This window comes from Panthera pardus, unplaced genomic scaffold (genome assembly GCF_024362965.1).
Source record: "Panthera pardus isolate Hobbes unplaced genomic scaffold, ASM2436296v1 HiC_scaffold_6, whole genome shotgun sequence".
In the NCBI taxonomy this organism is placed as follows: Eukaryota; Metazoa; Chordata; class Mammalia; order Carnivora; family Felidae; genus Panthera; species Panthera pardus.
This window is the reverse complement of record NW_026526991.1, coordinates 6,236,684-6,249,080: the sequence shown is the minus strand read 5'-3', so window position 1 is coordinate 6,249,080 and position 12,397 is coordinate 6,236,684.

The following is a 12,397-nucleotide window of genomic DNA, read 5'->3' as shown; positions in this document are numbered from 1 at the left end:
ATGCTAACTAATTGGGATGTAAATTTTAAAAAATAAAAAATAAAATTAAAAAAAATTTTAATGTGTATTCATTTTTGAGAGACAGAGAGAGACACAGAGTGCAAGTGGGGGTGGGGCAGAGAGGGAGGGAGACATAGAATCCAAAGCAGGATCCAGACTCTGAGCTGTCAGCGCAGAGCCCGACGCGGGGCTCGAACCCACAAACAGCGAGATCATGACCTGAGCCAAAGTCAGGCACTCAACCGACTGAACCACCCAGGCGCCCCACAGGTGAAAGATTTTTTAAGGAACAAGATGTACAGGAATCTGGGGACATCAGCTTAGGGAAGTAATCAGACGTAAGGTAACCAATAATGGATAGACTGACTTCATGTACTTCCTTGGTGTCATGCCTCTGAGAAGGGCCCAGGATCTTCTTTGCAGCGTTCCCATCCCAAAAGTTTAACCTAAATCAGACCAAGAGGAAACAACCGGACAAACACCAATTGAGGGACTTTCTGCAAACCAGCTGGCCTGGGTGTTTTGAAAATGTTAATGTCAACAAAGCCAGAGGCAAACACAACACAAAACAAAAGGCTGAGAACTGTTGAAGACTGAAGGAGGCACAACCACTAACCGCCCCTGGTGACCCTTGATTAATTCCTGGATGAAAACTACCTACAAAGAGCCCTATTACGGCTAGTAGGACAATGAGGGGAATCCAGATTATGGAATGTGTATCAGATAGTAATATTGAGTAGATCTGCCATTTCCAGAATGCAGTCACAGTATCGTGGTCACGTAGAAGGAGCTGCATGCCGGACGATGTCACCACCTCCGAAGCGAGAGCAGAAACGTGAATAAGGAGGGACAGAGAGAGAAAGAGAGAGAAAGCACATGTCGCAGAATGTTAACATTTGGTAAAAAACATGGATATTCATTATACTGTTGTTGAAACGTGTCTATAGATTTGAAATGTGCCCAAGCGAAGATGTGTTTAAAAACCGGACACGCTGCTCCCCTCTCTGGGCCTCACTTTCCCCTCTGTGAAATGGGCACGAGTCCGGTCGCCCCGAGCCCTGACATGCCGAGTGGATGATCAGATCCTTATCTCTGGGACACAGAAAGTGACAGAAAGTCTCTGCCCCAGAGATAGGGATCTCTTGGGCAAGGTGCTGGGGGTTCCTCCAAAACTGTTTACCGGCTGACATTTCCCGTCCGATGATCATTTGTGTACCTGGACTGGAACAGGATCTGGTTGAGTTGTTCGTGAAGGTTCAGCCCAGAATCGCCCGTGAGAGAGAGAAGACCCGGGCATCCGTGGCCTTCTCCCAGACAGTGCAGTTTCTCATGAAAAAAAAAAAACAAAACAAAAAAAAAGCCCTCCTGTCTCTTGTCTTGCCCAAATATGGCAAGAACATCTGGGGAAAAGAGTTAAAATAATCTGCTAAGGCCTCCAAACATTCTGGGAAAAAAAAAAAAAAAAAAGTCTTGGATTTATAAACATCCACTTCAAAGATGCTGACTTTTGTTTGGTGAATTCTGAAGAGGGACAAGTGCCAGGGGAAATGGGGTCACTGTGGCACATTGGCTGGGAGACACCATGCTGGTGTGCGTGGAGGGACATGGGGAACCAGGAGGCCCTGACAGGGGGGTTCCTGTGCCCAGCGCCCCGGGGTGCACATTCCAAAACCGTTTTTGCCTATATATATATTTTTTTTTTTTTTTTAATTTCCCTTTTGATCAAGCAAATTCCAGGGCACCGAGCTTCAGTCTGACTTTACATCTGTTTGCGCGTCTCAGTGCATCAGACCATCTTCGTGAACCCTGGCCCAGATGACAAGCTTGTCAGGAGGCCGCAAAGCAGGAAGAGCTGGGATGTGAGAGGTTATGCAAACCCCAGCCCTGCGCAGACCTCCTCTGAACTTGAAACGTGGGGAATTTACGGGTGGGAAATTCTTGACCCCGACATGTTTCTCCAAGCACCAGAGCGGCCTGGGCCTCTGGTTTCCATGACTCTTTTCTTTAGAAGCCAGAGAAGTTGCCAGAAATCCTCACCGCAGTGAGCTCTTGCCTTTAGTGTGGGCTACGTCTGAAAAGTCCTGGAAGCTTTCCAAGGTGCTAAGACCCAGTCACTTTGTTTTATTATTATTTTTTTTAATGTTTATTCATTTTTTCAATTATTTAAAAAAAAAATTTTTTAACATTTATTCATTTTTTGAGAGACAGAGCATGAGTGTGGGAGGGGCAGAGAGAGAGGGAGACACAGAATCCGAAGCAGGCTCCAGGCTCCGAGCTGTCAGCACAGAGCCCAACACGGGGCTCGAACTCACGGACTGTGAGATCATGACCTGAGCTGAAGTCGGACGCTTAACCGACTGAGCCACTCAGGTGCCCCTGGATCCAGTCACGTGAAAACAAAATGAAATGAATGTAAGTAAGGTGACCTGAGCCCTGAGCCTTGGGAGCCTGGCCATCCATCCCCCCCCAGCTCCAGGCTGTTCCCAGAAGCTCCCACCTCTCTCCCAGCCTCCAGCCACCTGTCCTGCAGAGCGTCCCCGCCCTGGTGGTCCCGGAGGCCCCTGCCCCTGCTTCCCTCGGGACCAGTCCCTGCCCCTTTCCAAAGCCTTGGTGTCTTTCTCAGTAAATGTGGGCTCTCAAGGTGCCCCCTGGCAGAGCAGAGGCATGAAGTGTTTGCTGTGTGGCTGGGGGTTGGGGGCTGGGCAGTGCTGGCGGTTAGAGCTCTCATCTGCCTCTGCCCAGTGCCATCGGATTTGTCCCGCCTTCTCTCGACGGTCCTCGGCCCTCCCTTTCCGGTCCCTGTCCTGCCAGATCCAACCATATTCAACAGATAATGAGCACCTACTGTGTGCTGGGCACACGAGTTCCCCCCCGCCCTCCCCCCGCCCCCCCAAGCGACTCATATCCGTGTCTTCCTTTCCGGTCCTGCTATGCTGCCTGGTGTGTGTATCAGTTGGCTAGGGCTGCACAAACAGATTCCACAGGCTGGGGACTTAAGCCGTAGAAACCTTGTTTCTCACGGTTCCAGAGGCTGGAAGTCTGAGATCACAGTGTGGGCAGGTTTGCTTCCTTCTGAGCCTCTCTCCTGGGCGTCCTCCCCCTGTGTCCTCACGTAGACATCCCTCTGTGTGCCTGTGTCCCGACCTCCTCTTTTTCTAAGGACACCACTCACGTTGGATTAGGGCTCATCCTCCAGACCTTAATCACCCCTTTATAAAGGCCCCGTCTCCAAATACAGTCACTTTCAGAGATACCGGGGGTCAGGACCTCAGCATGTGCATTTGGGGGAACACAGCTCACGATTGGTTCTGTCCGTGCCTTCTTGCCTGGACCAGTAACCAGTAACAGCAGGAGCCCCCGGGTGCAGGGACTATGCTGAGCGTTTGACATATATTAACTCGTTTATCACATCTGGTCTGGGAGGCGGGTATGATTATTGCCTCCAGTTTACAGATGGGGAAACTGAGGCTGAGGACCTAGAATGTAAACATCTCTCTGGAACAGAGTCTCTAACCCCAGCACCCAGCGTCGGCTGCTATGCTGGACAAATAGGTGTGTCCAGCGGCCCCCAGGTAAGAAGTGGGAAGCAGATTTTAAACGTAGGTCATGGGACCCCAGTGTCCAGTCCCTAACCACTACGCCGCCCTGCCTCCTCCTGGGTCTCTTTAACCTGTCACCCCTCCAGTGCATCTCCAGCCAGAAGCCAGCGGGGACTTCCTTTTTTTTTTTTTTTTTTTTTAAATATAATTTATTGTCAAGTTAGGTAACATACAGTGTATATATACATTGTGCTCTTGGCTTTGGGAGTGGATTCCCATGATTCATCACTTACATACGACACCCAGGGCTCATCCCAACAGGTGCCCTCCTCCATGTCCATCACCCATTTTCCCCTCCCCTTCCCCCCCATCAACCCTCAGTTTGTTCTCTGTATTTAAGGGTCTCTTATGGTTTGCCCCCAGTCTCTGTTTGAAATTATTTTTTCCAGAGGGGCCTTTCTAAAATATGAATCTGGTTGTCACCTCCCTTGTGCAAAAAACCCCCTTGGGGGCCTTGACGGTCTTCAGGATACAGCCACACTTCTTACCCCAGCGCCCAAGGCCCTGCATGGTGGGTCAGCTCCCGCCAACCTGTCTGCCTCCCCACTCTCCCCTCACCCCTGCCACCAGCCCCACTGGACACTGGCATGTCCCCAAGCTCCCCATGCTCTCTCTTTTGCCCTTTGTGGCTCCAAAAATGAGAGCTTTCTCTGTGCTCCCCAACTTTGATATCAATAACTGATGCTTTCTCAAGGCCCCTCCCCTGTGCCCACTGCTTGGGGTGACTGAGCCACGATCCTGCCTGGGGGTCCCCTGTCCTCCAAGGCCCAGCCCAATCCGTCCTTCTCCTGGAAGTCTTCCTTCCGGGGCTCTCCCGCACACGACCTCTCTAGCGCTGATGACATCGTTCCACTGGTGTGTCTTGCTCCCCAAGCCCCAGAATAAGAGCCCCTCCTGGGCCACGATGGAGTCTTCTTTATTATAGTGACTCCGGTGCCCTGCCCAGGGCACGTGCCCATCAGTTTTGAATGAATGAGTGAAAGAAGGAGCTATGGCAAGGCACGGAGCAGGTTGGCATCAGCGGGGGCAGGAGGACTGTTCCCCCTGAGGATATATTTTGAAGGTTGGGCCACCTTCCACCATCCACCGGCTGGAGTGGCCGTAAACCGAGACGGGGGCGCAGGAAGAGTGGGTCTGGAGGGGACAGGGAATCAAGATGTCGGTTTTAGACCTTTGGATTCCCTTTTTCCCAGTTGAGGCTCTGGGAAAGAAGCAAATTGGCTAGAACAGGTCACCCAGAGCCCAGCGCAGTGATCCATCTACAATGTTCGTCCTGCTCCCGACGGCGTCCACTTTGGGGTCTACGAGACTGGTTCTCTGTCCTAGAGTTTTGGGGATCTCTTGGGGCCAGCAACAGCTTCTCCCACCCAGAGACACCTGAGGGTGGCAGGAGGTGAGGGGACTGATTTACAACCTGAATTTACCGAATGTCCCCAAGTTCCTTAGGGCGCAGGGGACTGAGGGCAGCCCCTCAGACCCGCTGGGTCCTGGAGACTCTCTTGGAGCCCCATCCCCCACTGCTCCTGCCACAGAGAGTCAAGGTCAAGGGCTGTGCCTCGAGGCACAGGAAGGTCAGATGGATGCTCGGCCCCCACCCCCTTGCCTGGGGCGGGGGGGGGGGGGTGGTGGTGGGCAAGGTGAGGCTTCTCTGGTTGAGCCTTGGCAAACTGGTTTGTCCATCTCTGGAATGAAGCCTGGATTAGACATTAATCTCTCTTTATCTGTGGGATCTGGAGGCTGGCAGGCATGGGGCCCTTTCTTGCCCGGCCCCAAATGGTCCTTGTTGGCTCAGCATTGCTCTCCCTCTGCCTCATGGCTCAGTCCCCACTGGCCCCTCACCCCCAACCAACCTGGGTGGGTCAGAGGCCTGACTTTCTAGCTCCAAGCGCTTCCCCCTCTCTTACTTTCCTTCCTTCATCCCCCCAGACCCACCCCTGCCCTTACAGGGGAGAAAACAGGATTCACAAGCTGCAGTGACTTCCTCTGTCTCCTGCTGGAAGCTGAGCCTGCTTCCCAGGCCGCTGGTTCTGTTTACGCTCTGTTACGCTGACTGTGTGTTTCAGGACTTCTGCGGGCGGGGGTGGGGGGGCGGGGGGATGGGTTGGGGCACCCCCAGATGCTGGGCATCTGATGGCTGGGCACTGGGAGCCTATACTCCAGGCTTTGGCCTGATTTAACTGCTGTTCACCCCCTCCCAAAGCCCACCCAACCCAGGCACTGCCCAGCCAGCTGGAAGCCCCCCCGCCCGCCCCCACCGTGTGCGTTCACAGCCACCAAGGCCCGGAGGGAAGAGCCGGGGACAGCCACGCAGCACAGCCCAGCAGGGTAGGCTCAGAACCCCCTGTTCTTGCCCTATTTGTGCCCACATCTCGATCAATCTGGTGTTTTCCGACACTGCCCTTTGGGTCTTACTCCTACATCTGAACACCCTGCCAATAACCACACATCTAAAATGAGTTTTCTGTGTCGTGTCCCCACCCTAACTCCACCCCCTCTCCGGAAAGGCAGGACAAACTAGTTCTTGTGAATCCGTGAATGCCTCAGGGCTCCCTAGACAGTTCCCTCCGGAGGCCAGGAGGCACCCAGGTTAAGCCCAAGGGACTTGTCAGCCCCTGCAGGCTGTGCTTTGGGCAAATAAAATACTCGCTACACGATGTCCTCATTTGGAAATGATCATAATCTCTCCCTCACGGGTCTGCTCTAAGGATGAAATTGACTCGTGGAATGGGGCGCCTGGGTGGCCCAGTCGGGGAAGCGTCAGACTCCTGATTTCAGCTCAGATTATGATCTCGCGGTTCTTGGGTTCCAACCCCCGGACTGGACTCCGTGCTGTGAGCACTGGAGACTGCTTGGGATTCTGTCTCTCTGTCTCCGCCCCTCCCCTGCTCACTCTCTCTGAAAAACAAATAAACTTTAAAAAAATAATAAAATCAGTAACTAATGTATATAACAAAGGACCCAATTGTGAGGATTAAGTGAGCCGGTAAAGGTTGAATAAGCAGATCCTGGGCAGTCGCTTGTTAAGCAGTTTTCCTCCAGACAAATAACCCGATCGCACGATCTAGACCGTGGGAGGGGAGGGGAGGGGAGGGTGTGTTTCGGGAGGGGCGGGTCTGCGGCTGCTCCTCACATCCATCCAGATGGTTGAGCCCCGCCCCTTTCTCTAGACCCGAGTGGCCGAGTCTGTAGCCGCCGGACACGTGCTGTTCACAGCGCATCCAAATTAAAGTAAAAAATTCAGCTCCTTAAGCGCACTTGCTTGTAGGATAAAGCGCCTCACTAATTCCTTCCTTCAAAGGAATATGCATTCAACAAGCGCTTATTAAGTGCTGGGGCGCCTGGGTGGCTCAGTGGCTTAAGCGCCAGACTCTTGGTTTCTGCTCAGGTCATGATCTCACGGTTTCAGGGGTTCGAGCCTCGGGTGGGGATGAAATGGAGCCTGCTTGGGATTCTCTCTCTCCTTCTCTCTTTGCCTCTCCCACTCACGCTGTCTCTGGGTCTCTCAAAAATAAATAAACTTCTTACAAAGTGCCTACAACTGTGTGCTGGGAATACCATTATTCCAACAGTTGCAGAGGGAAAGAGCCCCTGTGCTCAGGATGCTCTGTATTAGGAAAAGCAGACATTCATCAAATAATCACACAGAAACACATTAAAAAAAAAAAAAAACCTACAACAGGCTAGGGAGAGGCTCGGGGAGCCTAGAATCGGGCTTGGACTCCTTCCAGGCTGCAGGAAAGGCTCCCCAAGGAGGCAGCACCTAGGCTGGGCTCTGGCGGGGATGAGGTTTGGCTGGGCAGAGGGGTCCTGAGTCGGTGCAGGAAAGGTTTGCACACCAGAATGGGAAAGTTGGGACTGCGCACAAACGAGGCATGGGGTGGCCCTTCCTAGGCCTCAAGGGGCAAGGAGAGAATCTGCTAGAAGACAGGAGAGCTGGCTCCTGCCGGGGGCCTCCAGGAGAGCCAGACACACCCAGCTCACTCTCCTCTAGCCTTCCATCTCCAGCCAGGACCCCCGCTGCTGGACCCTAAGGGAAGGCTGGGAGTGGGGAGCCCAATGGTGCAGCCCGTGGGGGGCAGGGGGCCCAGAGGAGGGTGGAAAGATGAAAAAGGGATCAGCCTGGTCTTTTCCCTTCGGGCTGGATGGCTGAACGTACCACGGGAAGTGATATCTAAGGGTCTCCTCCTCGGTGTTTGAGTTCAGCCTGCAGACCTAAGATTCTGACGTATGACGCTAACAAACGCGAACACTTAGAAAATCCGATTTTTGTTATGGAGAACGTAAAGCACACACAGAAGTAGAGATAAGAGAATGTGTGCCTGGGGCTCAGCCTCACCAATAGTCAACACTTGGCCCACTTTGTTTCATCTGTCCTTCTGACTTAAACATTTTTTCTCATGAGTGGCGCCTGGGTGGCTCATTCGGTTAGGCGTCCGACCTCGGCTCAGGTCATGATCTCACGGTCCGTGGGTTCGAGCCCCACATCGGGTTCTGTGCTGACAGCTCGGAGCCTGGAGTCTCCTTCCGATTCTGTGTCTCCCTCTCTCTCTGACCCTCCCCCATTCATGCCCTGTCTCAAAAATAAATAAATGTTAAAAAATATTTTTAATTTCTTTAAATCAAATAAAAAATTAAAAAAAATTTTTTATGGAAATTATAAATATATACAAAAGTCGACCGACGACACAACAGTTCTCTGTGCCCACCCCCCAGCTGTGACAATGATCAACTCTTGCATTAATCTTACTTTGTCCGCCCTCACACCCACTTGTCCCTCCCCTTGAATTATTGTTCAACAAACCCTAATTTACCATTATGAAAGTTACAGAATACTGGACTATTCTACTGAGTCCTTGCCTTCAAGTAGGAAAATGTCTTCAAACAAAGATATTCTTTTTATTACTATTTTTTTAAGTTTATTTTATTTTTGAGAGAGAGAGAGCACGAGCAGGGGAGACAGAAACAGAATCTGAAGCAGGCTCCAGGCTCTGAGCCATCAGCACAGAGCCCCATGCGGGGCTCGAACCCACAAACCGTGAGATCATGACCTGAGCCGAAGTTAGACTCTTAACTGACTGAGCCCCCCAGGTGCCCCAAACAAAGGTATTCTTTATTGATTCAATAACCAAATGAATGATGAGACAGCACAAGCACATTCTATTATGGTCACCTTCTGTAAGACATTATGGTAACTTTTTAAAAATGTTTATTTATTTATTTTGAGAGAGAGTGAGCCAGTCAGCATGGGGAGAGACAGAGAGAGGAGAGAGAGGAGAGAGAGAGAGAGAGACCGTGAACCGTGAGATCACGACCCGAACCAAGATTGAGAGTCGGGCGCTTAACCAACTGAACCACCCAGCCCCCCCCCCCCCATTATTGTAACTTTTTAATGTTCTATATCATTATGGGCTTGGTTTTTCAAAGTGTTAGTGTGCTTTAATCAAGTATAGTCACTTTTTTTCTTTTGAGCTCCAAATCGTCAGGACTTTGGCCAATGGGAGTCCCTTAAGTAAGCTCTTGTGTCCTCTTGACGTGACCCCAGGAATCCTTAAAAGCCTTTTGGCCCTTTTTGCTCACCAAGGTGTTACAGGTCCTCCGCGTAGCTCCTGGCCCACACGCAGGGACACAGGGGTATATATATATATATATATATATATATATATATATATATATAATCATTAATAACTGTTAATGTAGTTATTTAAAATCATGAGTTTGTGTCAATATTTCTAATGTAGTTCTCACATTCTTACTTACGTTATTTGATTCTGTGATTGGTACTTATGTTCTTACCTGAAATCTTGACTCCTAACCCATGAACATATATACTTAGTTGTATTTTTGCTTAAAATACAATAAAATAGTTCGAAAATAACTTTGCCAGTATAAAAACCAAGAGGAAGAAAGGAAGGAAAGAAGGGAGGGAAAGAGGGAGGGAGGAAGGAAGGAAGGAAGGAAGGGAGGGAGGGAAAGAGGGAGGGAGGAAGGAAGGAAGGAAGGAAGGAAGGAAGGAAGGAAGGAGGAAGGAAGGAAGGATGGAAAGGGAGGGAGAAGGAAGGAGAGAAGGAAGAAGGAAGGAAGAAGGAAGGAAAGAAGGAGGAAGGAAGGAAGGAGGAAAGAGGAAGGAAGGAAGGAAGAAAGGAAGGAGGAAGGGAGGAAGGAAGGAAGGAAGGAAGGAAGGAAGGAAGGAAGGAAGGAGGAAGGATGGAAAGGGAGGAAGGAAGAAGGAAGGAGAGAAGGAAGGAGGAAGGAAGGAGGAAGGAAGAAAGAAGGAAAGAAGGAGGAAGGAAGGGAGGAAGGAAGGAGGAAAGAGGGAAGGAGGAAGGAAGGAAGGAAAAAAGGAGGGAGGAAGGAAGGAGGAAGGAGGGAGAAAGGAGGGAGGAAGGGAGGAAGGAAGGAGGACAACCGAATCAAGTTCAAGGTTTTCTAAGTGATTTCTTTTAGGGGAGGCTGCATCCCATTGCAACGGTGAATTTTATGCCTCACATTGGCTAGACCACGGTGGCCAGATATTTAGTCAAACATTATTCTAGATGTTTCTGTGAGTCAGTGGACTCTGAGTAAAAGCAGATTACCCTCCATGATGTGGGTGGGGCTCATCCCATCAGTTGAAGGCTTCAGGAGAACAAAAAAGACTGACGTCACCTGAGCAGGGGGGGATTCTGTCTCCTGACGGTGTTTGGACCTCAACCACAGCTCTTCCAGGCCTCCAGCCTGATGGCCTGCCCTGCAAACCTTGGACTTACTAAGCCTCCACAGTCCCATGAGCCAGTTTATTAAAATCGCATTCTCTACACACACACACACCCACACACACACACACACACACACACACACTGTTGTGGCCAGGTCTCTCCGGAGGACCCCAACGCACCTTCCAAGGATGCTCTATCCAATGCTTGCTCCAGAGCAGAGGGTTTTCAGCAGGGGTCCATTCTGCCCCCCGCAGACATGTGGCAATGTCCGGGCACAGCGCTGGTTGTCCCATCCGGGGTGATGAGGAGGGGCATCCAGCGGGTGGGGCTCAGAAATGTCTCTAAACATCCTGTAACGCACAGGGCAACCGCACACAGCAAAGAATGATCCAGCCCCCAGTGCCCGCAGCGTGGGACCCCAAGAGCTCTGCTCTCAAACACGTGTTAACCCCCCCGCCCCGTGTGATTTGTAAGCAATCCCTTCATGAATAGTGAGTTCGATTGTTCCCTTTTGCTTTCGGTTTGAGCGGATAATGTGATGGTTCAATCCTGGGGGGCTTTCAGCTTTGAGCCTTTTCTTGGGGGGGGCAACATACAGCACCCGGAGGAGAGGGGGGTCCGCTCTACGGGGCCACTCTGGGATGATGCCGAATCAGGAGGGGACAGTGTGGCCAGAGGCTGCGTGCTGCTCGGGGCTGACCAGCATCCACCAGAGTCGTTGATGTGGAGGCCCCAGGGATGCGGGACTGGGGGGGCTTCCGCTCAGGAGGAGAAGAAGGGGAGACAAGAAGTAAAGGAGAGCTTTCACGAAGTAGGGGGCCACGGAAGGAGTGAGAGAGAGTAGGAGTGAGAAGCCGGAGGGCAGGAGGAGCCAGTGATCCTGGCATCCACAGGGTCTGTGCTGGGGCAATGGCGGAAGGGCTGGGGGTGAGTGGGGGGGGGGGAGCAGGAACTGTGGGATGGACTGGAATTGGGTGGTGAGGGAGGGTGGAAGCGAGAGCGATGTCTCCCAGCCCAGCCAGCACGAGCGCTCGTGGATGTGGGTTCGAGGTCTGAGCTTGGGAGGGCAGGACAAGCACCAGCTGAGAGCGGGAGCGGAAAGAAAGCAGAATTGTGACCCTCACTCCAGGAAAAACGAGCCCCAGCAGCGAATCGTCCGAGCAAAGACAGCGTCCCAAGGACCTCTCCGTCCCACGTGAAGTGCCCAGTTCGGTGGCCTTCAGTCTATCCACGGGGCCGCGCAGTCCTCACCCCTACTGGACATTTTCATCACCCCGAAAAGAAGCCCCGTGCCCATTAGCAGTCACCCCTGCGCCCCCTCTCCCTGGTCTGGCCTCTCTTTGTGGGGATTCGCCTGTTCCGGGCGTTTCGCACAATGGGTGTCAGACAACATGTGGCTTTTTGTGACCGTCTCCTTTCTCTGAGCGCAACGTGTTCAGGGTTCATCCAGGTCACGGCATCTGTCAGGACTCCCTTCCTTTCTTACGGCCGTCTATTATCGCACGGACAACCCGCATTGCCTGTATCCACTCATCGAAGAAGGACCTTTGGGTGGTTCTCGCCTTGGGGCCGTCAGGAAGTGACGCTGCCGTGGGCATTCGGGCACAGGGTCTGCGTGGCAGGTGCACCTTTCTCCCGGGGAGACACCTGGGGTGACATTGCTGGGACGGGCGCCAACTCCAGGCCACCCTCTGAGAAACTGCGGCTGCGCTATTTTACATTCCCTCCGGCAATGCCCCAGGTCCCGCTGTCCCCACAGCCTCACCCACACTGTCGCTTTTGTCGCAGCCGCCCCAGTAGGCGTGAAACGGTATCTCCTTGCGCAGAGAGGTTTCTGAAAATTAAAACTCTGGCGGGATCACGTCGTTTGGGTTGGAGTATTGCAATGGCTTCCTGTTCATCTCAGGAAAATTCCAGAATCCTCCCCTGACCCTCCAAGCCTGGCAGGCACGGGTGCTGCCACCCTGGTCACCCCTCCAGGGCGCCCCTCCTGCACCGCTGTGGCCTCCGTGCTGAGTTTCAGCCGCACGGGCCAGCTGTCCTCTGCATCAGGCTGCTGTCCTCACCTGTGCCCGCCTGACCCCCACTAATCTTTGACAATCC